This window comes from Netta rufina (assembly GCF_964035555.1).
Source record: "Netta rufina genome assembly, chromosome: 2".
Lineage (NCBI taxonomy): Eukaryota > Metazoa > Chordata > Aves > Anseriformes > Anatidae > Netta > Netta rufina.
The window spans coordinates 86,366,439-86,392,449 of record NC_140124.1 but is presented as its reverse complement, the minus strand read 5'-3'; the positions used below and the strand labels follow the sequence as shown (position 1 = coordinate 86,392,449).

General features: G+C 41.5%; 1 protein-coding gene across 3 annotated transcripts in view; it reads right to left on the bottom strand.

Annotated features, from left to right (window-relative positions):
* IKZF1 (IKAROS family zinc finger 1) overlaps nucleotides 1-26,011 on the bottom strand; it is a gene marked incomplete at its 5' end in the record, with an annotated part of 69,916 nt that overhangs the window by 22,624 nt on the left and 21,281 nt on the right. The gene's annotated exons all lie outside the window — the stretch shown is intronic.

Here is a 26,011-nt window from a genome sequence, read left to right as displayed (position 1 = left end):
AGTGCCAAGTGCAAATTAACATGCCCCAGAGCACACTGATACAGGTCATTACTTGACAGTGACAGAGAGATATTGATCCAATAAAACCTTGCTGAAGCTCTCTTGCAGCAGTGCCCCAGGAGCAGCACAGCTACACTGTGCAGCACAGTAATCTGTGTAGACTAGACCTGGCATGCAGGATGTCCCTACAGTTGCACTTGTTTTGGCAGCACATTTTACAAACTCGTTTCTTCAAAGGAGAATTATTGACAAAAGCTCCACCAATGCAGGAGATGGAATGGGAGAGAGAAAGCACTCCAGCAGAAACACTCAGGATTTTTGTCAAGCCTGACTGAGAAATGGGAAAACAGGCTGCACAGCTTTGTCTGGAGACTTAGACTGAGAACAAACCAAACCAAACCAAACCAAAACAAAAATTATTTCTTTTGTGAGAGAGATTCTGTCTCTCCCTTGTTATCATGGGCAGAATCATTTCTGGGGCACTGATAATGTGACAAATAACTGGGAATCAGATATTTTTAGATGCACGTTCAGCATTTGTACAGGTTTCTCAAACAGTTACTCAATATAGTCTTTGCAGAAATCATTTCTGGCACATTCATGACTATCTACACATACATGCAGACATTAATTAGCTCTACAATAAATCATGGTAATATAATTTCTCATTGGCTCTGCTAACACCATTAAGGTATTACTTATCAATTAATCTACATTAATTTTGTTGGAGATTACCTTAGAAGGCTCTGTGTTTTATTCTCTTGGTACACACTTGGTGCAATTCAGGAGAGTTTAATATGAACACTGTTTTTTGCAACGAACGTACAGTATCACTGCAGTGTCACTGAACTGACAGGTCTGCCCTCACCTGCCTTTTTACCCATCCATATTGTGGAAAAGTAACCCAAAAGCTGGGCATTGGGTGGGTCTCTTGCACTCTGGTGTCTCTTGGGAGCTTCATGTGGGACTTTCTGAAGAACATTTGAACTTTATGTTACAAAGAATGTCCTGCATTGTGTGATTAAAGGTGGTTTATGCAGAAGTCCTTGGAAATGGAACTAAAAAAAAAAAAGACGTATCAAGGGGAAGAGGAGTGACAATACGATTAATCTCCCTTTCCAGTTCCAGGCACCTTTTTCTGGGGAAGGGCAGTTTAATGGGCTCTGCAGAGGACTCAGGCTGAGACACTCGGGTGGGCATGGAAGAGGGCAAGGAGCCTGAGTTGCGCTTCCCTGGAAAGAGCTGAGCAATGTCAAGAGGGAAGGGGGGCATTTTGCAATGTGTGAAAGAGTCTGGTATCAAGGAGAAAGGAGAAACCAAATTGACTTCCCAAGAAACAGGAAGGTTTGGAGGGCAGCTTTTAAAGGACAGAGTAGCAGGCAACTATAGTTATACTATACTGTAATAAGGCATGTGAAGGACTAAAGATTTGTTTCCAGCTGACTGACATTTTACCTTCTCTTGTAGTTACAAGACTCCCTCCCAGATGTAAAAGACTTGCAAAGTTTTGTGAGACGAGTTTTAAGCACCTGGGCCAAAATCCCCCTTTAAAGGGGTCATTTACATCCCAGTTTATATTCTTCTCAGCTGGGATTTTTAAAGAAAAAAAAATCATAATACCTGGCTATCAAAGGAATTCAGGGAGTAACAAAAAAACAAAAATAAAATAGATCATACTGAAGTTTCTGGGGCATCTGAAAAATAAAGGTACTGAACTCCCTTTTATTTTAATGGGATTTAAGTATCTTTAGTACTTTTATCCCAGCTAAGTACTTAACTGCATCCCGTGGCATATAAATGCCTTGAAGAAGTCGTCCTTTAGCCTTTCTTTAAAAATAACCATGATAATCTAATTTTTGGTTATGACATTAGTCCATACAACGTCCTTCACATACTTTGCAGCCAATAGCAGAGAAAATGCCTCTTCAAGTTGTTTCAAATAATTTAGGTGCATGTAATTTTTTGTTTGGATGGCTCATTTTTTATTCCAAGACAAGTCAGAAGTATTTTGTTGATGTTAGTTGATGCTTCACGGTAGCTTTAAAGTCCAGCAAGAGTTTTGCATGAAGGCACCACAGCTATTCAAGCAGTAGCAAGGTGAAGCTGCAACAATATTCGGTTGATTTGAACAGTGGATTAGCAATGTTATGGTGAGAAGAAGAAAACCTTTTAACACCATCCTTGCTAGCAAATTATAAAAAATGTTGCTAAAAAGGTATAACAAGTTTAAAAAAGCCTATTAAACCAAAATAAACCACCCCAACACACCAATGTGTCAGCAAAGCAACCAGGATCTCTTCCTGTTTACATAAATGCAAAATATAGATATAAAAGAATATTGCAAGCAATTCCACCTGTTATTTCTACTATAAAGCATAACAGCTACTCTGCTTTGTTTCGGAGCACCAAACCCTAGTATGTAGCTATGACCTGAAATCCAAACCTTCCCCTTTTCTTTTCACATCATGGTCATTTTGTGTGGCATCAGTTCCGTTCTCACAACCAAAAGGCTCTGCAGGTGGAGGATGCCATTCTCAGAAATACAAGACACACAAGCAGGTTGTTTGTCCTCAGAATATTTAAGGATTCCGTTCTTACTAGCTAGGCTTGACAACCAAAAAGACAGATTCTTTAACTTAAATTGTGTTTCCATTAATAGTATCTTTCCCTGATGAGCCTCTGAAGTGACACGAAGAATCATGTAGCTGTATAAAATGACAACGAAAGGCCTGAGCAGAGCAATCACAATGAGCTATGTAATGGTCTCAGCCCTTCTTCAGTGAAATTCAGAAGACACAGCATAGCTGGGACTGATCATAAGTAACTAGATATTCAACTTCAGGAAAAGGGGATATATCCAGGTGCTGTTAGAAATGACTGTTTTGCCCAATCTTTTGTACATAGGGCACTGCACCGCCCAGTTTTATCAGGCATTTGTGGTACCTGCACATGAGAAACCAGCTCAGAAAAGCCTAAAAGGTTAGAGCCTACGATGCGACGTAATTGCTATGTACAAGAAGAAACTAATCAGTAAATAAAACAGGCTGCATGCAGCCCATGTTGCATGTCTCATGTTGCAGGGTGTCCATTAAAAAAGGATCGAGCATTTGTGGTGTCATGAGACATGAGACCACTAAGACAGGGAGGCGAACGCCCAAGGCCGGTGAGGAAGCCCAGCAATACGGTATTGCAGGAACCTTATCTCTTTGCTTGAGAGCGCCGCGTTCTTTACCACAGGCTGCGAGGGGGAGACAGATAAAAATGATGGCTTTTTTAATGAGAAGCTCTCAGCTGGATTTTTAAAGAGAAAGAAAAATAACAGAAAGAAGTGTAACAGCATGAACTGCTGGGGCACACCTGTAGGCATGGCAGACTGGGCACAGCGGATAAGAAGCTTGCCCTGGCGGGGTCAGAGCTGCCCCTCCTTTGACACCAAGTGCCAATCTGCTGCCGGCAGCCTATTTCTCCCCTACTCTAATTTTGGCTTTCAATCAAACATATATTATTCCAGAAAGACAGGCGCCCTCAGATAAGCTATCTCCTTCAGGACAACCAGCGTGAGGCGCTCCACCCACCTCATGCCTGCTGCGGCCATTTTCCTCTCAGGGCTGCATGGTGGGAGGCTCCCAGCCTGCCCGTGCCAGCACCCATGCACATGCCCGTCTGTCTGTGTGGCTTGGCTGCAGCAGCACAGCAAGCAGATCGATCCAGTACTCTGGAGCTGAAAGGAATGCAAGCAAGCAAACAAAATAACCGACAAATATTTCCTCTCTAGGTTCACAAAGAAGCAACTCTTGCTCCGCGGTGCAGACTCACAGTAATCACCAGTTGGTTACCTATGGGAATCCTCTAACGTACCAGCAAAGATGGAGAGATTGAAGGCAGATTCAAGTAGTGATCCTGAAATCTACTCACACACTTGAAGCTAGCTGCTTTTGAAAGTGAACTGGTGTTTCAGCAGGAAACGATCTGTAACCAGTCCAAGGCTCTGATCTAGTCCATATTCATGGTCTTTATCATGCTACTTGCTGGTACATTTTGTACTGGCTTCAAGCTGTTTTTTCAAAGAACTGGTTACAACTACCTGGCTGCTTGGTGTTTGTCTGAATTACCAGTGAAATGAAGTTAAGAGAGAAAGAGCATTATCAAGAAAAGACATGCTAAACCTATTTCTCAAGTTCCACACATAGCGTAACCCATGCTTCCTCTACAGGGACTGCTCCTTGTCTTTTGCTGGCCGCGTGATAGAGAAGCTAAGGAAACTGCTAGAGGCTTGCTGGTAACAGAATTTCTTGACACTTTTCTGTTTTGAGAAGTAAGCTGGGAAGATTTTCAAACTGGAGAGAAAGGTTTGCCGACAAATTATGGCAAGAACAGAGCTTCTCATCCTCAAGAACTTTGTGTCTTCTGCTTCCATCAGACTTTTTTATGTGGGCATTAAAGGATGAGGAAGTAGCAAAAGGGCATTTAGCAAGAAATTTTTAAAAAGCCAAGTAACCTCAAGTAACTATACACAACAGTGAGGTAAAAACACTGCCTTATATGAAAATATTCCTGGCTCACATGGGTATATTTGTGCGGAAACTCATGCTTATGTGCTGAGTCTGGCACTGTCAAAGGCTGCATTCACCAGAAACCCTATAAACATTGCAGCTTGTGCTCTTCCCAACACAGCAGCAGCCGTCCAGGGGAAGCAAAGCCAAAGACATTTGATAATTTAGTATTTGCAAGGTATCCCTCTTCTCTAATCCTTCCACAAGGCATGTTTTTGTAAAATTCATGAGTGTTAACCTGCCCTCAACTAATGCAACAAAACTCTAGCTGATGGAAGTTGCACGTGGTAGAGTGGGAGAAGGTGAAAACAAGAGTTTTGCAATCACAGGCCCCTTATAGCTCATGCAGAGTGTGCACCTGCAAATAACAGCATTTTGGAGGAGTGGCTAAGACAAGATTCAACAAGGAGACTGAAGAAACTCCTTTCAGATGGTTAGAGTCTTACATGAAGCCATACGGTCATCACTGGAATTTATCCTTACTGTGCTACAAAGCTGGGTGTTACTGTGTGGATCCCTAGCCAAAGCACAGGGCTTAAATGCAGAAATACAGTGATCAAAGTGTGGGTACACACTTATGGAGTCAGTTATGTACAAGTGATGTGAACACCAGTCAGAGGGGGAATTTTAAGCCTGTCCAAGCAAGAGAAAACTTTTTGAAACCTGAACGTGTACAGAGGATATTGGTCAGACCTATGCCAGATGAAGATGGCAGTTGCTACCCTGCAGAAGAAAGCTACTGCTTAGAAGCAAAGAGGTGTCCTTGGATCTGTGGTAGCAATGGAAGGACACAGCTCATGGGCTTGCTGTACAGCTGGTGTGGTGTGCGGGTGCACAGGGATGGGGAAGGAGAACTGTTTTGTATATTGCTTCAGAGCACCTACATTTGCCTTGCCCTACATGCAAAACTGGCCCTTGCAAACCTTCCCCTTTTCATGCTCCAGCTCAGTGAACTGAATCTACAATCTTTCATGCTGTCCCTGGAGTGGCGCAGATCCACACTGGCTCGGGATCTGGCCATGTAAGTCCATCCATTTGAACATTTATGCTATGCCTTCTCGGCCAGAGAGACAGACACAGGGACTTTTACCAGGGACTATTTAGGTACCATGATGATGCCCTGAGCACTATTTTACCAAGTGTTGATAGTTCCTCAGCTGTCAAAGGGTTAGTAGATCTAAAATTAGACCAAGCAGCTGTGTTTAGGTTTGGGGAGGTGCCTATGGGTGCTCTGCCAATGCTGTGCATTGTCAGTCTCCTCTTTCGAGAAGAGGTCCGAGGTTGAAATGGAGAAGAATCTTGCCATTTCAGCACTTGAGACACATTTTATGACAATTTTATTGAATGATCAACTGTCAAAATAAATTCCAGAACAGGTTCCTCTGTATCTCCCTCACCAGACAGTGAAAAAAGCAGGGATACTAGTATTTTATTCTAGATTAAAGATAATTAAATGTAGTTATCACAATCCAGTAGTAAAGCAGATGATCATGACTCTAAAAAGAAGGTAATACTGAGGTGGCCTACTTTAGACCTGCTGATCCTGAGAGCTCAGTTACTTTTCTAGAAGTATTTATTTGATGCTGTTTTTTCTTTTCTTGTTGTAGAAATATTGCCAGAAGGTTTTACAATGTAGACTGCTGTTTACCTGATCACTGTGTGCTCATCAATCCACTGAAATAAAATCCTAGTCTACGTCTGGGGAAGAAGCATGAACTGTTCTGTAGAAATCCTAAAGAACTTATCTGAATATCTAATGAAAGAAGTTATCTGAATATGTAATGGTGAATCACACCAGATAGATATTGAGGAGAAAAATGTCAGGACGAAATTGACTCTTTCTCATCACATATTACAGTGAATGCTTTGTCACTGGATCTGTGGTGAGTCCCCTCCAGGCAATCAGTCCTCCATGCTGACTGGTAAGGAACTCCCAATGATGTGGGGAGACTCTGAAGAGTTGACATATCTGGATCATTCTGGAAGTCTGCAGACTCTGTTCAGTCCAATTTTCTTTGAAAGATTTCTTGTCTTTCCTCATTTCCTCGGCCATTTTTCATGTCTGCTGTTTAGTTGCTTTTACCTCAGCAAAAACAGCCTCCTTGCCTTCCTTCTCTGAACAGAATCCAACCTTAACCACATTAGCACTGTGATAAGTTATCCTTGACATAATTTTCCCTTTTGTGAGACATCCAACAATTGCAATGTTGTATACTGTTTCCTGGGGTCTCTGAACACAGTGCTAAGAGGAAAACCTAAATTTCATTAGCTTTCTGTAACAACTGACTCAAAAAGAAGGACAGATTTTTCCAAAAATCCCAGTTTCTTGGAGAAAAAAAAGAAAAAAAGAAAAAAAAATACACATGCAAATGAGATCAGAAGGAATTCTCACAACTACAGCATTTAGATACAGGGGGGCATAACTTCATTTATGGTAAGTGCCTATAATTCCACTGAAGTCAATAGTGCTGGAGATACGTAATTAATGCTCTCAGATGGCAAAAAGTCCTGTGAAACTCTTCTAATTTCACTGAGGCCATAAGTAAGCCATGAGGAGTTTAGTGAGGCTGCTCTGCCCTAAAAATGGTTCAGGAAGGAAATCAGACTCAAAGTGGGCCAAGCTTGTGGCAACTTTCTAGCTCTCATCTCCAAGTGCACCTCAGCTGCCATTTGAAACTACTGAACTTAGAGGAGTCCCTATTCCTGTCCTGATGGGTATTTCCAAAATCAGAAGGAAATCATGCCACAGAAGGGTGCTCCAAGCTGAGGTTGGGTGCAGGTATTATCGTACCTCCAGATGAGAAAGGCCATGTGGTCCAGCTTCCTCAAACCCTGAACAAATCTTTAGCAATGCTTAAGGCTGATGAATGTAGAAAAAATGTTTTAAAAATATTTTCTGTTCTCTTGAACGAGTAATCTGACATTTGAAACTCACTGGAAACACAGTCAAGATCACAATCTTCAAACAGTCAGAAACAATCACCATACTGAGTGTCAGTATCTTACATCAAAATGCAGCCGTTTTCTTCACATGGATAGATCAGCAAAGCATCTAAGCCAACATGTTGCTGGCAGAGCTTCAAGGGAAAAGGCTTACAAAATAATAGTTGTTGAATTAAATGGTCTTAAGTAGAACCACTCTTAACACTACATTTTCATAAATAGCTCCAAACAGCCTACTATGGTCAGGTGAAACCTACATAACAGACCACAGAATTCTTTCATCAAGGCCTTCACTTCTGGCTGTAATACAGAGTAACCTATTATGATTTAAATGTTGCTTGGATTTCTCCAAACTCTTCCACTCATTTCAATACACCTACTTTTTTTTTTTTTTTTTTTACCAAAATAAAACAAACAAACAAAAATAAACATTTGCCCATCAACAAAAGATTTTTACAAGAGCAACTAATGCTTTGAGGCTCTCTGAATTGAGGCATTAACAAAATGAGATTATCAGAAGACACAGATCAGCCTGGAAAACACTGTTCACTGAGAAGTAAGACCACTATCTCAAGTTCCATATCTAAATTCTGGGCACCTAGTCACCTCTGAAAACCAGACCACACTCTGTTTAGCATGCATGTGCAGGCAGGCATGTGTTAGCCTCTCACAAGCTCTTTGCCATGACCTCTAAGTTGATCAATGAAGAAGTAGTTAACAAAAGGGACATGTATTGACATATCCTGGTTTCAGAGCTCCAGAGCTGGCTTAGGCCTTGCTTCCTAATCTGCAGCAGAAGGAGGCCATCAAACCCCTATTCTACCACAGCACCCTACAGAGTGCAAGCAACTGTGCAGCAGTGGGGAGCAATTTGGAAGTATCTAAATTATTTGGGAGTTCAAGTCTCCTTGACTTATAGTAGTATTTAGAGTCTTAAGACAACCTGAGCTTTTCATGGGGCGTGGAGAAATAAGAAACCCACACTAAGAATGCTGTTGAACTTGAGTCCAATCGTAGCCATAGATGAGAAACATCACAGCTTCCCCCTTGTCCGGCTTAACAGGAAACCTCTATCTGCTGTTCCTCTAACTCCTTCCACAAACACACTGAGCAGTCTGGACATATTACCCATTTCCTCCCAACCCACAGTTGTTTATCTCCCTAGCATCTGTCATGGCCTAGAAGTTTGGAGCAAGTCCTACACCAGTTGCTATGATGCAAAATTATAACAACCAAGCTGAAAGGCTTCTAGAAAATTCCAGAATAAATAAACAAATAAATAAAAACAAAGAAGAAATACATACTTCTGATTGATGGCTGCCCTAGGAAGTAGCTGGAGCAAAGACTGAGGGAATATTTTCCCAGTTGCGTGATGTCTCAAGAGAGCTACAGCACCTCCTCATTCTCACCCATGGCATCTTCCAAAGCCTTATTTCACACATACATGCACAGGTACTAATATGATTTTTTCCTGTGGGGTTCTGTTATTTTTGTTGTTGTTGAAAGGGCAAGGCTATGAGTTCTGTACACAAGAGGCCTAGAGGTCTGCTAAGCTTTTGTTTCTTACTCCACACCAAAGTTCAGAAACACATCAGGGCTTTAACTTTTCTATTGCAGCAGTATCATGGGAGACCCTTAAACTGGGACAGACAGCCATCTTTTCTTTCATTCAAGGAAACGGTGATTATTCAGTTTGGGATTATCTTAAACTATATGGAAAGCCATTATCCCAAGTTCCTGAGCCAGCAGCCTCATGACTTTCTGTCATTTCTCTTGCCTATTTATAGATCTTTCCCTTCTTTCCCTCGGCCCCCACTCCTCCCTCTCCACCCTGACCTGCTTCTGCACACTCCCAGAGGTGAAACCAAATAGCTGCAATTGTGACACTGCAGTTTGTGTGTCATATTGTAACTGGGTTTCCACATCCTCCTTGCTCTGTTGTAAAAGAGCTTGAAGAGGAAGAAGTGCAAATAATGAAATATAGGAAAGCAGGAAAAGAGGAAGCAGCCGAGAGACAGCAGCCCAACTGAAATGCTAAGAATTATGGAGAAGTGACAGAAAGGGAAGCACAGACCAGGAATTATACTTGGTGGCTTAGCAGAAAATAAATAAATAATAAAATACATAGGCTTAGCTTTTTCTGCCTCTCCAGCAATCTTCTAGATTACTACTCCCCTCTGACTTTCACTCACTTGACCTGTATTCCCCTTTCCACCTACTTTAAGACAGTTACTGAAGTGCGCTACTCTCTGTGCAGCAAGGCTGCTCCAACCCTTAACCTAGAAACCCCTCCTTGCCTTCATATAAAGCAGGCGGATGGACTCAAATCCTTCTAAGGAAGAAAAGAGGTAAATCAAACATGAGCATCTCAGGATGCTTCAGGGTGAGCGTGCTTGATTAGGCAATGGTCTTATTTGCTGAAGGTAGCCACGCAGGACAGAGTGATGGAAGAGTACAGAAGGAAATTAGCTAAAGAAGAGTATGAATTGCCTAACCGGGCAATCCTGCACGATTGCCAGTGGATGGAGCTTCCAGCTTAGGAAGTCCTTCCACTGAGAGCATGTACTGTTCTGTCCTGCTGATTCAGAATGAAACTCGTCTGGAGCAGAATGCGTTTAAAATTCACATGAAGAATTTTCTCTTCTCCATTTGCAGGCAAAAGAGACACAAAGCAGAATGTGAACCTCTTTAAGAAAAGAGCAGGACCAAGCTTTATACACTCCCTCACTCTCCGTGCTTTTTCAGTGAGAATTAGTCTGATAAAGGGCTGAGTAAAAAAGTAAAATTTGAGAAATGACCCTCTATAAATATCACAGCCCTTATAGTTACGCATCCCTTTTGAGTCAAGCTCCACTCTTTATGTTATCCGGTGGCTAACTGAATTTTGTAGTTTCTCAGGAAGATAGTGGTGAAATCCTGTATGTAAATGAAGACAGGAGTGTTACACAAAGGTGTACTGCGGTATAATTATTTGTTCATCGCTGCGTGAAAGCTACCCTGTTGGAAGAGCTCGTTCAAAACCATTTGTGGCTATTCCCCCACAAAGGAGGCTGTCAGGAGGTGATAAGAAATGGGTATTAGTGAGGCTTCACTTTCTTTGAAACACTCTTGCACAGAGAGCACCAGCAGGCTCTGATATTTTCCCTACTGTTTATCTGTGAATTAGGAAATACATTCTGGGCCACTCAATCAGTATTGAGTTCCTCAGCTAACGTTAATATATTTTGGGATGTGCAGGAAAGAGAAGAGAGGAATTTAACCGTGTATGAAGGAGTTAGCTTCTGAAGAATGGCAGCATTTCCTGAGATGTTATGGGAGAGAAGTACGAGCATTGTGAAGGTTTTGCCTGCCTTGTCTTATCTGTTACCGGGAAGGGCTGATGCGTATTTTGGGTGTGAGGGCCATGACCTGACTGCTCCTGGCTTTAGTCTGGTTTTAACTTCAGTGGAGATCTTTACTCTTGATTTAGTTCGGCATTTCCAAAGACAAAAATCAGTCATGCAGCTGTGCAAGAATCAAGACCCTGCCAAGTCAAAAGAGTACTGTGAGAGAGAACGTAGCTATGGATGTTCTCCACAACAAATGGATGCCATTTTTCTGTTTGATTTTGGATGAGAAGCGGCAAGTGAAAGAGGGAGAAGCATGATTATTTTCCTGTCAGAACAGTCATAATGCTACTAACTGTTAAATCAGGACAGTGGGAAACAGCTAAGCATTAGCTTCTACTGCAGTTCTAGCCATAAGGAAAGGCATGAGCAGTTTGCTTGGTTAAGGAGCAATACCACAAGGGGATTTTTATGCTGATGTAAACTTGGAAAAAAAGAGAACATTAAGTAGCAACAGAAATGGGCAATACTTGGTCCAGAACTATTCTCAGTTTCTCACTGAATGTAAATAGTACCTTTAATAATTACCTTCCTCACAAGCAACAAGTTTCTGCTTCAGCCTACAGAAAATGTGATAAGAAACAAAATAGTATGTCCCCAAAGATGGACAGGGCACTGGATTGAGACTCAGGAAATCTAGGTTTAATTCCTAGCTCAGCCACAGACTTCCTGTGTGGCCATAGGAAAGGCACTTAATCCATCATGTGCCCTTACTTCTCTATCTGGACATTTTTCAACTCTTTTTTAATGGCGATGCGACTTTTTTTTTTTTTTTAATAATGGTGAAACACAAAAGTTATATTACAGTCTGGAGTGATTCCTATATCTGGGTACATGCCTTACTAGTGTCCTAACACGTGAGGCTGAAATCTGTCCACGCACCAGTCACCCTCCTGACATGTGTCCCGCGGGAGGCAACTAGGGACCACAGGACAGACAGCAGGGGTAGCTAGACAGGCTGTACCACTTAGGTATTGCGAAAATGCACTGATAATCTGTGACATGTCCCACAGAATTACACTTCAGTAGGAAGCTTTTTATTGTCCAGCCTAATAAACCTTGGTTATATCTATAAAAAACTGGAGATCCTCTTACCTGGGATTGCTCCAGGTCAAAAAGCAGGGTTTTTCTTCCCTAGACTATTGATACAGGAGCAAGTAAGGAACTGTAACTTTCCTCAGCTGGCCTGTTCCTATGCTATCTCTCTGTTCAGAGAGAGATGTGAAAGTCCCAAAGTCTACTTCAGGAAAAAAATGGTGCAAGCTGTTTAAAATATCCAGAACAGTTTAAAATTTCCCACTACCCTGCAACCAGCATGGCAGAAAATACAAGTGGCTTGAGAAAAGAAATGAGAGGGGCTCAGCCTGGGCCTTTATTGTAGGAAATGACTAAATACTGAAAACTGTGTCATCTCCAGTTCAGATTTGTAGTGCTTCTCATACATCTTCAGTTACGAAGTGTGAAATCTCACTCCAAAAACAAACTGCTGGAGTATTTTTCTGTAATGCAAAAGATCTTCAGAAGTATCTCAGCAAAAAGAAAAGCCTGGATAAGAGTATGGATTTGAACCCCTGAAAGTTAAGTTTGGGCATATATCCAAGATTTACCTTCACCTGCTCATCCTACAGAATCGGCCTCATTCACTCTCCTCTCACATCAGCATTAGACTGCAATTCCATTCACTGCCCTGCCATAGACTCTTGCCCATACAGATCAGACACAGAGCTGGAAATCACCCCCCCTTTTTTTCCAGAGGTTCAAGTGATGTTGTATGTTGTTCTTCTGCACTAAATTCTAGATCAGTCAGGAGTCAGGAAATTAATGATTTCATGATTTCCAAAACAATCTAATCATTTGCTGCCAATATATATTTTTGCCCTCGTGTAACATCACAAAATCCTTAATTTATTTATATTTACCTGTTTTATACTTTTTGATCTCACTTTCCAAGTTAAGGAGACATTGTTAAAATGAATCTGAGTACTTTGAACACTTTATGCCAAACCAATTCCACTGCACACTGGAAGAAGACACTAAACTATTTTTCTGCAACTAACAAAAACAAACAAATTTGCTCTGTGGTCTCCAGAATACTCTTTATGTTATATATTCTACAGCACAGTTTATTATATTTTATTGTGTCCTGCTCCTAGGAAATAGGAGACTTAATTAGTCACTGATGATAGCCTTAACTAGATTGTTGCAAGCTCTTTGGGGCATGCTGTTTGTGTTTGTGCGGTGTCTAGAGAAGCATAGCACTGATTCCTTTTCTAGAAACCCTATGCTACAACACAAATTCATAGATAAAAGCAAAACAATCAGAGAATACCAGTAGAAACACTCAAAGATTAATTCATCCCCTGTTCCCTTTTCTTGGATAAAAAATAAGAGTGATTTTTTCCAGCTAATATGAACACAGGACAAGCAATTATACACAATTAGAACAAGATCTGTGCTGTGAAAATTGGTGCCAGGCATTCAGCAAGTGTTCAAAATTTTGCCTCCTGTAAGTGTTTGTGATCTTCTCAGACTATCAGCCTTGGCATTTCTTGCCCTCTCAGCATTTAGAGTTATTTGAAAGTATCTAGCAGGCAGAGTTTTGTCAAACTTACTCTCTGCTTTTGGTTGCATGTCCTAGACAGTATAAGTGCCCTTTACTTGGAGGACTCTGCCTCTTTTGAAAGCACCTACTCAGTTTATGCTTAAAAGTCTTTCCAAATATTTCAAAAGAACACACATTGTTCTGCATTTTTTACCAAACACAAAAGCTTCTAAGAGTATCTGTTACAAGTTTTCTGCTGTGCACCTGTATATTTCATGCAGCCACATTTATCTGCTGGTGATGGAGCCTATTAAAGTGCCAAATAGGGATGGTTTTTAGACAGGCAAAACTCTGCAGTTCTGACTCTGCAAGCATCTAAATGTATGTGTGTGTATGTGTGTGTCTGTGTGTTTAAGGGAACAACACTGAACTCAAAACCTAAGAACTGGTAAGACTCAAAATTATATTCTTGCTGAATATAATTTACACAGAATTTGATCATTCTGATAGCACTACTCACACAGTGACTAGTTTCTCTCTAAAGCTGTGTCTCTAAGTTCATTCCCATGTTTAGTGTCAATAAAATAGAAATCCTAGGCTGTTTAGGCATGTGAAAAATCACCTAATGTGCTACTACACACTAGGAAACCTCCTTCTTTCCCATAGACTACCATATTGCAACTACTTGTTGCTGCCAAGCTGGTGAGACTGCTCCAATACTACTCAGTCCAGGTTTCACAATGTACCTAAATTTCATGCTAACACCCAGACTGTGTGGCCAGACTAAGAGTGAGGCAAATGGAAAAGGTGAAAAACCTGTTCACCTCTAAGGTGCAAAGCACCTCTAGAGAAGCTGTTATTTCTTATTAGCTAAAGCATACTTTGATAGCTGTGTTCTGTCTGCGCTGCACTGTGGAGTACAGCGTGAGGTCCAGAAAGGAAACTTAATCCTGCAAACTCCACCGCCTGTGAACACATACATCTGAAACTATAAGATGGCTTACTGGGTCATACAGGCTAAACCAGGTCACTGCTAGGCAAGTGTGCAGGCTTGGCCTTTAGAAAATAAGTCATTAACTGGTAAACTGGTCAGCAAGCAGAAACAAAATATTGGACCGACCAGTTCATTTGGTTGCCCCTTGTCTCAGCAGTACTGAGAACTTTCCTGGCCACCAGGACACATGCAGCTGGCCTCATCCACAGCTGCATGTTCCCTTTACTGAAAGGTTCCATTGAGTCCCAGAAGAGCTGATGTGAGCCATGGGCTCATGCCTCCAGGGTGACATGCTTCTTGAGTGCTTGTAGAAGAGAACGTTAAAAGTTTCATTTTCTGTTGTCATCTTTTTATCGAATTAATGCACAGTGGCTGTTAGCAGCACAGGACTGTGGCATGCTGCGGCAAACCTTCCCAGCAAGTCTTGTGAAATTTGTTTCTGCTGATGCAAATGTGCTACTTGCTAGAGCTCCACGTTGCTATCTGATGAACTCCCATCCCAGGCCCGAACATGAAAAACGCAACCCACAGCCCAGAACGTGTGGATCACTGTGTTCTCAGGAAGTATGCAAGTAACATAACTATCTGTGCTCTGTCTCACTGAGGGTAAAAGAGAGGGGTGAAAAAACAACAAACATTGTATGGCAAACAGCAGTCCTCACTGAGGAAGGCTTGAGGCTGCATTTTGCTCAACCAGCCTAGCCCTTGTGAGGAGGGGTCATGTTCTCCCCAAAACGTGCATAAGGAGATTCCCTGAACATCACTTACTTTCTGGGATGGGAGAGTGGAAGGGTCCATCACTACATCTGTTACAGTTGTTCTTTTAATCATGCTTTCATACTCATTTGCTCAATTAGCTACTGAAACATCTCTAAGAAAGTTATTGAGTTAGGCATGCATCAGCTTTTAGTGGAAAGCTGTATCTCAAACAAGAGATAAGAGATACTATATCAGCTTTTTCCATGTAATTGTTTCAACATGTCAGTCTATCCTTCTGTTTTGAGGACCAGATGTCTCCCAAAGCTTCACTGTGCAAAGCTAAATTTAGGACTGTAAAAGAATCTTCTGAGGAAACCACTTCATCAGCTTAGTCCTCACTCTCCATTACAGACTCCGTCTGATGGACACTGGTGGAAATTAAGTGAATAAAATATCTTAACAAGTGAATGAACAGCACTTAAACTGATGCCAACCAGAGGTGACTGAACTGGTGAATGACTATTCACATCAGGAGAGCTTGCAGGGCTTGAGGGGGTTTATGGGGACAGGGCTCTGTACTTTGCCTTTTCCTCAGAGAGGAAGCCCAGGAAAACTCCTTGGCCTCTTCTCAGGAGAGATGAGGAGCCCTCTGTCTCTTGGAGCAACGTTACCTGCAGGAAACTCTCTCCCAGGACTGTGGAGCCTTTGGTTACTTCCCACTGCGTGTCCCCTTGTGAGCATCAGCATGACAGGGCGGCTGCCAGCCTCCTGTCATGACCTCCTGTGCTGCAAGGAGACAACCCCAAAAGCCTATGTATGCCTTCACCTGCTGAGCCAGGAGCACAGTATGGAAAGACGAAAAGCCACCTCCTTCATCTTAACCTCACTGGGCTCAGCCGTGTTGTGCACATGCTCTGCAGGGCACCACCTGCAAGGCGAGGAGCGGAGAGAAAAGATGAAGATGGAGCACGACTCTCCCTCTCCTCTTCCCAGCTCCTCCTTTCTTCATTAACTTCTTGGTGGCCCAAAACATCCACCTCCACAGTAGAGAGGCTCCTAGGCTCTATAGAGACTGCAAAAGCCACAATGGGTACAAAAGTATCTTCCTCAGCTGCTGCCCACTTCCCGAGTGGAATTTACACTTGGGTTTCTTACAGGGATACAGACAAGTTAGTAGGAACTAACATATTCCTCTTTTTTTGTTACATGCATTTATTTTTTTTTTCAGAGTGTATGTTTGATATTTTTTTTTCATTTTCCCTGTAAAAAGAATGAAAAGCTCAGCTTTCAGGAGAAATGCTCTTTTGTGTACGTGTGCTCTCTCAGTTTTTTACACACATACATACACACAGGAGAATTTGGCTTTGCGGGCACAAAATTATGAGTGCAGACAGACAAATCTTTGTACATACATGTGTGCATGCCCTTTCACATGTAAAAGAGAGAAAGTGGAATAAATGCCTCCCTTTGGCTGGAAAATACACAGTAATTTCAAACTACAAAGGGATTATGAAAGAAGCAATGAATTACAAAAAATTGTAGGAATGAAAAATATTTTTGCACTGTCTCTTTAACACAAAGGGCTAAATCGTGTATTGTATAAATCAGTCTCTCTCAGCACAGAGGAAAAGAGCTTATTAGCAATGGTTACAGTGTATAGCAAATGTACAGACTCATTAATGTGTAATTACAGAACAAACAATATGAGACTTCTCAAGACTGTTTTGCAGGGAGAAAAAAAATCCACTTAACACTGCAATAAGCCCATGATAGCATACCAATTCTACTAGGATCTACTAGCAACAAAGGGTAAGATTAAACAAATGTGTTGCTACCAGAGGTAATGCCTCATTACCATTACTCATTCCTTGTCTTTTGCACGTGTTAGGCTCCAAAGCCACTGAAGTTTTCCCCTAGCACATTATCATTTCTCATTTTTATTTCTACTTGCCGTTATGTGGACAAATGGGAAGGAAGCTCAACCTCTTGCCAGAAAAGTCTAGTTCCTAAATGACTTCTAGATAAATTGTTGTAGATTCACACCTGCAGTAGGACAAAGTCCCAGCAAGCACGCTGGCCCACAGGACTTCCCTACCTCCCCTCCAGCTTTTAGCAATGTGAGGTGGCAGTTACAGAATTATTTGGGCTCAGGAAGGAAAACTGAGTAGTCGTAATTCAAAAAGGATGGTGCCTCTGTAGCAAAGTCATTTTGATGTTGAGGGGATATTTTCAGCTCTTTGCTCATGGCTTCAGCCAGGGGAAACCAGAGCTCTTCAGCCAGGGGAAACCAGTGCTGAGCACTTCCATACTGGCAAGACAATGAGCAGGGAAGCAGGGGGAACAACTGGGTGGTTTGCTCAGAAGAAACAGTGAAATTCACAGCCCAAACTGTAAATCCAGCCTGCTGGTGGGTTGGGAGGGATCACGGACAATTTGACACTTTCCTTGGCCACCTAGGTGTTTCTTTCCATTTGTGAATCTTGGCACAAAAGGCGTGCAGCAGGTCTCAGTCTGTCCCACTGACCCCACAGTATGGCTAATCAATTTTTTTTGTGGCAAGTTCTTTATGTGCATGTGTGCATGTGTTGGTCTCCCCTGAAAAGAAATTCTCATATGGAAAGACCTGGGAAGATATCTCCAAAACACAGATGCAGCATGAGGGAGGCAGAAATGGCAGGGTTCCCTAGCTGGCAGGAGCCATTTCAGTGCTAGTGAAACCATCCCACTTCAACACCAACCACTGCCACCACTTCCGAATGTTGCAACACATATTCAGAGCAGGAAAAAATAGGCTCAGAACTCAGTCCATGTAATGCTGAGGTGCACAGTACTGTGAATGAGAAGGGACTGATCTCCTCCCCAAAATACCCTAAGCCGTCATTAAAAATCACAACACAAAGCTCTCAGCTCAGACAAAAAAAAAAACAAAAAACAAAAAACAAAACACAAAACCCACCAAAGATTCGGGAAGTTCAAATCCATAGTGGGGATGTTGGCTGATCACAGTTTCTTACAAATACAGGATGCTTTTAAGTGATGAAATATGGAGAATGAATATTTCCTCTTCTATTAATTGCAAAACAAGCTGGAAGTGTCACCAACCCACTAGTTAAAACCCACCTTTCCTTTGCACTAAACATTTCTGTTACATTACTTAATCAGCAAGGAAGGTTAAAATCATGTGCAGATGCTGTGTTATATGAAGGACTAAACAATCCCTTTTAGACCTCTCATTTTTATTTTTATTTTTTTTTATAGGAGGGGTCAGAAAGCAAGCAAGTTCTTACGTTGTTCTATAAAATAATCTAGAAGTTACTGAAAACTCTGGTGAGAGTTACTTCTTCCTCAGAAGTTACATTTCCAGGGTAAAAAAACAAACCAAAACAAAAACAGGCTTATGTGAAAGTTCTCCTTACTCTTTAGTACAGGGGGTACTTGGTACTTTATTTTTTTCTTTTCTTTTTTTTTTTTTTTTTTTTTTTAAATTTTTATTTTATTTTTCTTTTCAAAATCAAACTAATTTGTAGCTTGGAACAGTGGAAGTCAACTCATTCAGCTGTTTCTCCACCTTTGTTACATTTATTAAAATTCCCAAATTAGATACTTTCAGACTATCTTCAGGGGAGGGGAAACAGGGGAAATGGAAGGTGAAAACCAAAGAGCAAAACATGGAGTTTTACTTTCATTTCTGGAGCAGCCTTCTTCTGGTTTTAAACTGGCAGTAATTCTGTGTTATCTCTGCATTTACTAATCCTCTACAAATCTTCAATGGGATTCTTAATTCCACTTTTAGATATGAATTTTGGCATGTTACAGTTGAAATTTAATTGACATCAAAGGAGCAGGTGTTACTTCCAAAAATCCCATTTGGTGCCTGTGGTGCTCCTATGGCTGATGGTGGAAGGATAGATTAGACACCTTCTTGGGATCTTATGCCTATAACTTAGACACCTAAGAGTGTTTTTTGAGAAACATGTCCCCAGTGAATAGAAGAACTAGGCACTACCTCCAACTTAAAAATGTGTAAAAAACAAGGAAAGAGAAACACACACCAAATTGATTACTTTTCTAGGATACACACTTTTACAATGCTGAATTCACCTATTTAGGAGGGTGGGAACAGCAGAAAGTGTCTCAAATTGCATGCTGTAGGTCTAACCTGCTCTTGGGCTGCTGCTCTGCTGGCTTGCTTATTCAGGAAGGCAGCTGGATGACGCAAGATAATTTCCAACAAGTCGTCTCTGGGGACAAAAAGCCTGGGGTCCCAGCTGCTTCACATTTGCAGTTCAGCTTGCTGTGGTCACACTTCTTCCCCATAAATGACACATTGAGAGAGAGCCTGTGCTGGCTGCTATGCTGCTATGGCATTCCTACACTACTGCAGATGTGGCAATGTGTTTTTTTTTTTTTGTTTGTTTGTTTTTGTTTTTGTTTTTGTTTTCTGGAGACACCATCTTTTGAGGCTTCAAGCAGTCTCACCTAGTGAGCTCAGTGAGAATGGTTCAGGGACAAACCTCTGCCCTGCTGCAATAAGGGGTGTTGGTTCCTGGCTTTAGGACTACAGCTCCAGAAGGGAGATCCCTCCATGAAAGGGTTTGTTCTACACTGCAGAACTGTGGTAGGACAGGAATGCTGCAAATCTCTAATGCAGGGATGCAGCCACGGAGACACTTCATTTGCACGTTTTGCTGTGGGACAGTGCTTGGGAGGCTTGCACTTTGGGGAAGGCATGCCTCTGCAGGTCAGCTGCAGCCAGAAACAGCCTCCTCCCTGTGAGGCACCACAGCAAGAGCTGAAATTACAGAAATGTGAGGAGAGTTTGAACTAAATCAAAACAGAAGCTTGTTCCAAAACAGTGCCTCTGTGGAGGCAGGTGGCTCTTATGCTGTGCCTCAGCCCAGCAGTTAACCTTTCCACTTGGGGTAGGCTCCTGAGGAGCACTCGGGTTGAACGAGAAGTTGCTCAAGACGAAAAGCAAGCAAACCTACAAAAAAGAGTAAACAAGAAATAGTACGAAATAGAGGGATGGGTGGTGCTGGGAGGTCCATCCAGATTCATGGTGCAGTCATTCCCCTAAAATAACCTGAGGCTTAGCAAGCTGCAGTTAAAGAGGTCCTCCTCAGCTTAAAATATGCCCCACTTCCAGCCAAAGCCCTGTGCTTCTGAGTCGTGCTGCAGCCACGGCTGAGATCCTGCTAGATAATTTTAACTCCCGAGCTAGAAAGGGGCTTATCTCTGAGGCACATCTCTTTTGCTGAGATAAAGACAACTTCCTCTAACTGCAGATTAGATCAGCAGGCTCAGTATCCGTACTTAAAAGCCACACTGCTAAACATACTGCATGTCTCCAGTTCAAACGATGCTCGCTGCTTTCTCAACAGTGAAGAAATACAACTTTCATGGCTTTGAGGCTCTCCCTGCCTTTTGCACTGATCTGCCCCTCTGAAACCCAGTAGGCACTCATGGAATAGGCTGCAGCTCCACAAACTACTCAGCTGTGGAGAAATAGGGAAAAATAGGTAGCTCCATCACCTGCTGCGACATTATGTTGCCACACAGTGGCAACAGAAGCCACGCTTCTACCAAAGGGGCGAGGAGCGGAAAAACTCCTTGCAAAATGAATTGAAAATTGTTGGAAAGTGCAACCATTTTTTTTTTTTTTCCTAGGATCAGTTCTGTTCTGAAGGATTTGATTTTATCATGTGCTCTGGTTTTACAAGGTTTTACAAAGTTTTATGTGACAGGTTACACAGCGGTCTGGCTGTGCTTTGCATGGATTGAGTTAATTGAGCTACTAGAGTGCACACACACTAGGACTATGGAAGTTCTCCTCATGGGCCCTTCAAAAAACTACCTGCAAGTTGGTTTTCAAAATGTTCAGCCTCCACCATTGCAGCAAGCATTTTTAAATTTGACAAAGGAATTTGCTTTCAATAAGAGGTCTGTTTTTTCACTGGCCTTTTGAAAATCCATGCCGATTTTGCTAAGCTTTAAGTCATGACGTTGGGCAGAGCTTGGCTCTGGTAGCGTGGTGAATACCTCAGCTTTCCTATGGCCCCATCTACCTGCATATTCTGCACCTCACTCTAACAGATTGTTTCACACTTTGCACAAGCATAACATATCTTTGAAGACTGACATACACTGTACACCACATACAGCATATATAAGGACATTCTTGAAACCTGTCATGTGCCTTCTCCCACTAGACCACTCCATCCTCCTCTATGCAAATTCCCAGAGGAATTTTGCATACAACTTGAAAATAATCCTGACAAAAGTATCTCCTGTGTTCCCCTTCTGGGAACACAGACCCCAACAGAATCTCAGAGCTCGCAATATTCAGTGGGGGACTTGTTTGGGGCTAGAATTAGGGGCTTCAGACCAAGCGAGAGGGGAGATTCCCAACTTCCCTATTTCGAAAAGTTCCTAAAATATTTCACTTACAAGTTTTTCAATTCCTTAAGAAGTCTCCTCAGTTGGACTTTCAAGCCCTGTTTCATTGTGGAGGGTTATGTGAGTACTCTAAAGACAATTCTTAAAGCTCCCTGAAACATCTGGAAACAAATTTTCTCTCTGCTCTCAGGGCTGGTAGAACCACATTAGATAAGGTTTCATCACCAATTACTTACAAAGGCTAATTGGCTTCTGTTGAAAAGATATGAAAAGGTTCATACCTTTGAACAACAGAGATATACATCTGAAATCTGAGCAGGCAAAACATGTTACATGGCCCTCCCAGTTATGTTAGCTCTCTGAATAACAACGTACCCACGTGCATACATGTCACATGCATTTTATTACTCACACACAACATACTACCATCAGAGCAATTGAACTCCTACAGGAGGAGCGTTTTGGCTCTGGCAGTCTTTTTCCTCAACCCCTTTCCCTGCCCTACAAGAGTGCCAGGGCAGCAGCGAGCCAGACCTGTCTCAAGCAGCGGGACTGATTTTGCAAGCCGGGGTGGGGCACTTCCCCTTTTGGCTTTTCTCCCTTCTCCCCTCCGCCTGCAGCCTTTCCACACTTTTGCTCTGCCTCCACCCAGCTCTGCATGGGTTGCAGCAGTTTGATGTAATGGCACGCTGCTGTGGTTGGCCTGGCGGCCCCTCAGCTCTCCTCGTGTCCTGGCTCTCGAGCGCCTGAGCTCCTTTTAAGGAAATAAAGCACTTCTGTCCGTTGTCCCATGTTTTAACACAGCTTTGTGAGATGAGGTCTCCCCACTACCCCTTCTCATAAAGAAGAATATCTGTATGCGTTGTATATTTCAGGCCCATAAAGTAATCCACGACTAAGGTATGATCACTTTTTTTCAGAGAAAAACCCATGAATTAGGTGTTGGAAGTCTAAATGGTCATCTTCAGCATCAGGCAGCTGCCAGTACAGAAACGCTGAGCCCCTGAGCCCACAGTCTCTTCCTAAAGCCATTGAAACTGTGAGATGACTTTGTGTTTTTCACCCATGGCCAGCTATAGTATGGGCAGTTAATGATAAAGAAATGCTCTAGTTGCCTTTTTAGGCACTACCACTGCTACAAGTGGCTTTTTTCTGTGAGAGGCAGGGCCTGACCTACAGCTCACTGAATCATTAGCTTCCTACACATGGCTTGAATTAGGATGCAGTCCCCATGCAGAAACAGTCCTAAATTGCAACCGTCTACCACACACAGGATGTTCAGTACTGATTATCCACAAAAGGTGCACGCAACATTTAACTTGAAACTTGAACGGAGGCAGTAAAAATCATCAGAAGATACTTCAAATCAGCTTCTGTGTTACAGGTTAGCATGGGAAATATGGCAGCCCTTCTAAAATAGGCTACAAAGCACTAATTTTTAATGAAATGGAATTTCAGTGGCATGTGTACTTCCAAATAACTTAGATTAGAAGTTCCAAAAGTATTTAGGAACTTCATGGACCAATATGGATGGTGAAAGAGAGTCTCTTGTGCCTTAAATTTCCATCTCTTTGCTTGCCTGAAAGTGTTCGCTGTGTTTTCTAGAACAACTAAGTCCTGCAATGTAGAGCAGGTGGGTGAACAGATTAAAATAAATAAATAAATAAAAAGCCATATGGACCAGATCAGCCTGAGAAGGAAATCTGGGGTGGAGAAGAAGACAAAGAAGGGTGAAGACTTAGTGGTCAGAGCAGCAGAAATAAAATTTGCTCAACACGTGACGGCATTCTGGGATTTGTAACATTAAAAAGATAGCAAGCTCATGAAGGAAATGAAGAGATGTTGCAGTAACCAGGACACTTTTTTTTTTTTTTTTTTTTTTTTAGCATGCTTCAGCTTTTACGTCAAGCTGTTGACGACTTCCACAAATGATCTTTTCACACCCATTTATTTTTGCATCGGTCAGAAGCAACCCATTGCTTGAGTTCCTCTGTCTGAGAATACAACTCAGAGCATACATTTCACAAACATCTGAACATCTCCCTTTGAAATGTGTACCCTCTCTAGTCATTTTAATTGAGACACTCAGAAACTGAGGGCACCAATGAAAATCTGGCAGGTGAATTTAATACTTTAATTTATGAAGTCTACTTCACCTTCACTCAGAGGGGGAAAGATGTTTCAAATGGTTCTTTCTAACAGGTCTATAGCACCAAGTTCAAATCTCAGCCTAGAGTTTGAAGAAGAAAGAAAGGAGACTTTTAAAAATACACAAAGGAGCTAGAGCCTATCTTTCTCTTCTAAAAATAACTTATTTCCCCTAATCTTTGACCTTTAAAATGCTAAATTGATGAAGAAGGTAATTAAACTTTTGACACCGGGGTTAAAGGTTTCATGAAGTGTTACTACAAATCTGAGTAAGCAAACGGTCATTTGAACATTTCTATCTCACAGGCTGATTAAAATTAACAACAGATTTCTCACCTTATTTTAGTAAGATGCGGTAAATAGTTGCTCTCTTAATTTAAGAAAATTGCAATTTCCATTGTCACATCTATAACACTACATGTACAAAAAGTTCTCCAGAGCCCAGTGGCTCTCTTTGATAAATGCCTGACTCAAATTAACATTCCTCAGTGCATGCAGTGAGGGCAGCTGATCTTTCAGGGTGCCACGGATCAAGTAGAATGCACATGCAGTAAAGTGCACAGGGGATTCCCTCGTCATGACAGAAGCAGATGGAACATTAGGAAAGTCATATAGAGAAAAAGTGTTGCCTGGTTGTATCTGCTCATGTGCATTGCCTGTCGGTTATCATAGACCACAGTCTATCTCCCAGATGTAAGATATATATAACATCACTGGTTCTTTACAACCTGCTTATCTACCAAACTACATTTTCAGAGCATCCTTTTCTACCTAAGTTTTGTCATAAATAGAGGTGAGAAACAGATCCTAGAACTTAGAGATGACAGCAATGAACTGAACGCTAAGCCTGCCTATGCTGCCAGACCAACATAAGAAAATGGTCCCCTTCATCCCTAGTAGATCTATGGGATCATATAAGCCAAACACCCCTCTTAAGGCATTGCTTTATCACTAACAGACTGATCTGAAAATGATCCAGAATGTGCAGAACAATCATTCAGATCATGACACATTTGGTGCATGTGTTCAGATCTTTTTTTTTTTTTTTTTTTTTTTTTATTAAGGGGAATATGTATATATTTTTAAAAAGTATACTCTTTCAAAAAGTCAGGTTAGGGCTAGAAAAGGAAGCAGACAAGGCGAAAGTATGAGCACTTTTACAGAAAAGACAAACATGGCAGAAGTTGGAGTTGAAACCTACAGTTAAGATTATCTGTAAAACAGAATGCTATGAATTGTCTTTCTGTCTGTTGGCTATGGTAAACACCTCTCTATAAAACGTATTATTCTAAACCAAAGCACTACAGCTAGAGAAAGTGGCTGTAGAAAAAAAATGTTGAAGTCAGGACAAGTAAAATCTGTTTTATTGCTGAGTGCACAAAGTTAAACTAATGAGAACAACAGATGGAATTTGTATTTCAGACATCAAAAATAACATTTTCTCCATCATTTATTACAGTAACTTTTAATATGTGCTTATATTGATAAATAATTGAACTACTGGGAAAATCATTACATCATCAGCAAACATTTCATCATTGCTGATTCTGTGTGATATTTGTGAGGTGAAGTATATTCAATACATACAAAATCCTGTGTGATTATTCAGTTTTAGACAAGGGACTTTTAAAAGTATTATTCTTCTTTATTGAGTCTGGAATATTTTGTAGGATTTTGTTACCGTGGGAGAAAGGAGGCTTAACTTGTTTTACTGAGTTAACAGACAAGCAGTAAAGGCAGGATTTTGTCTAAAGAGCTACAGATTGAGGAAAAAAAAAAAAAAAAAAAGCACTAGTTAAGCAATCAGTTTATTAAAATGCTTTCTTGAAAATTAACTATGTTTGTTAGGTGAATGTAGGAGCTGAATTTTACATGCACATTTTTGGGAAGAGGGGATCAAATGGTCAAGTGAAGCTGCAAAAGATGCTCTATTACCTACTAGCTAGTGCTGGCGTTTGGAAGTAGGCTGTATTCCTAATGCTGACACCATCCTGCTGTATTATCTTGGCTTGGTTATTTTGGCTTCTCAATCTCCCATTATACCTACCATCCTTTACTGGACTTCCTTAGACTATAAACATTAAAAGGCAACAGTCTCCCACCCTGATCCTCATTCTTACAATGGGAATGTAAAAATAAAAATGAAGAGTGGTATTTTTTATTTGCAGATAAACATATTTTGATAGACACTCCTGTCCTTAAATATTTTTTATCGTATAGGGCACTGATCAAAGCATTCTGGTATGCTGGGAGTCATTGTGATTTATTTATTTATTTATTTTTCCCTCCTGGCAAATAAGCATCACGCTCAAGTAATACTGTAAATTATTTTTTTAGCAGCCTACATGTG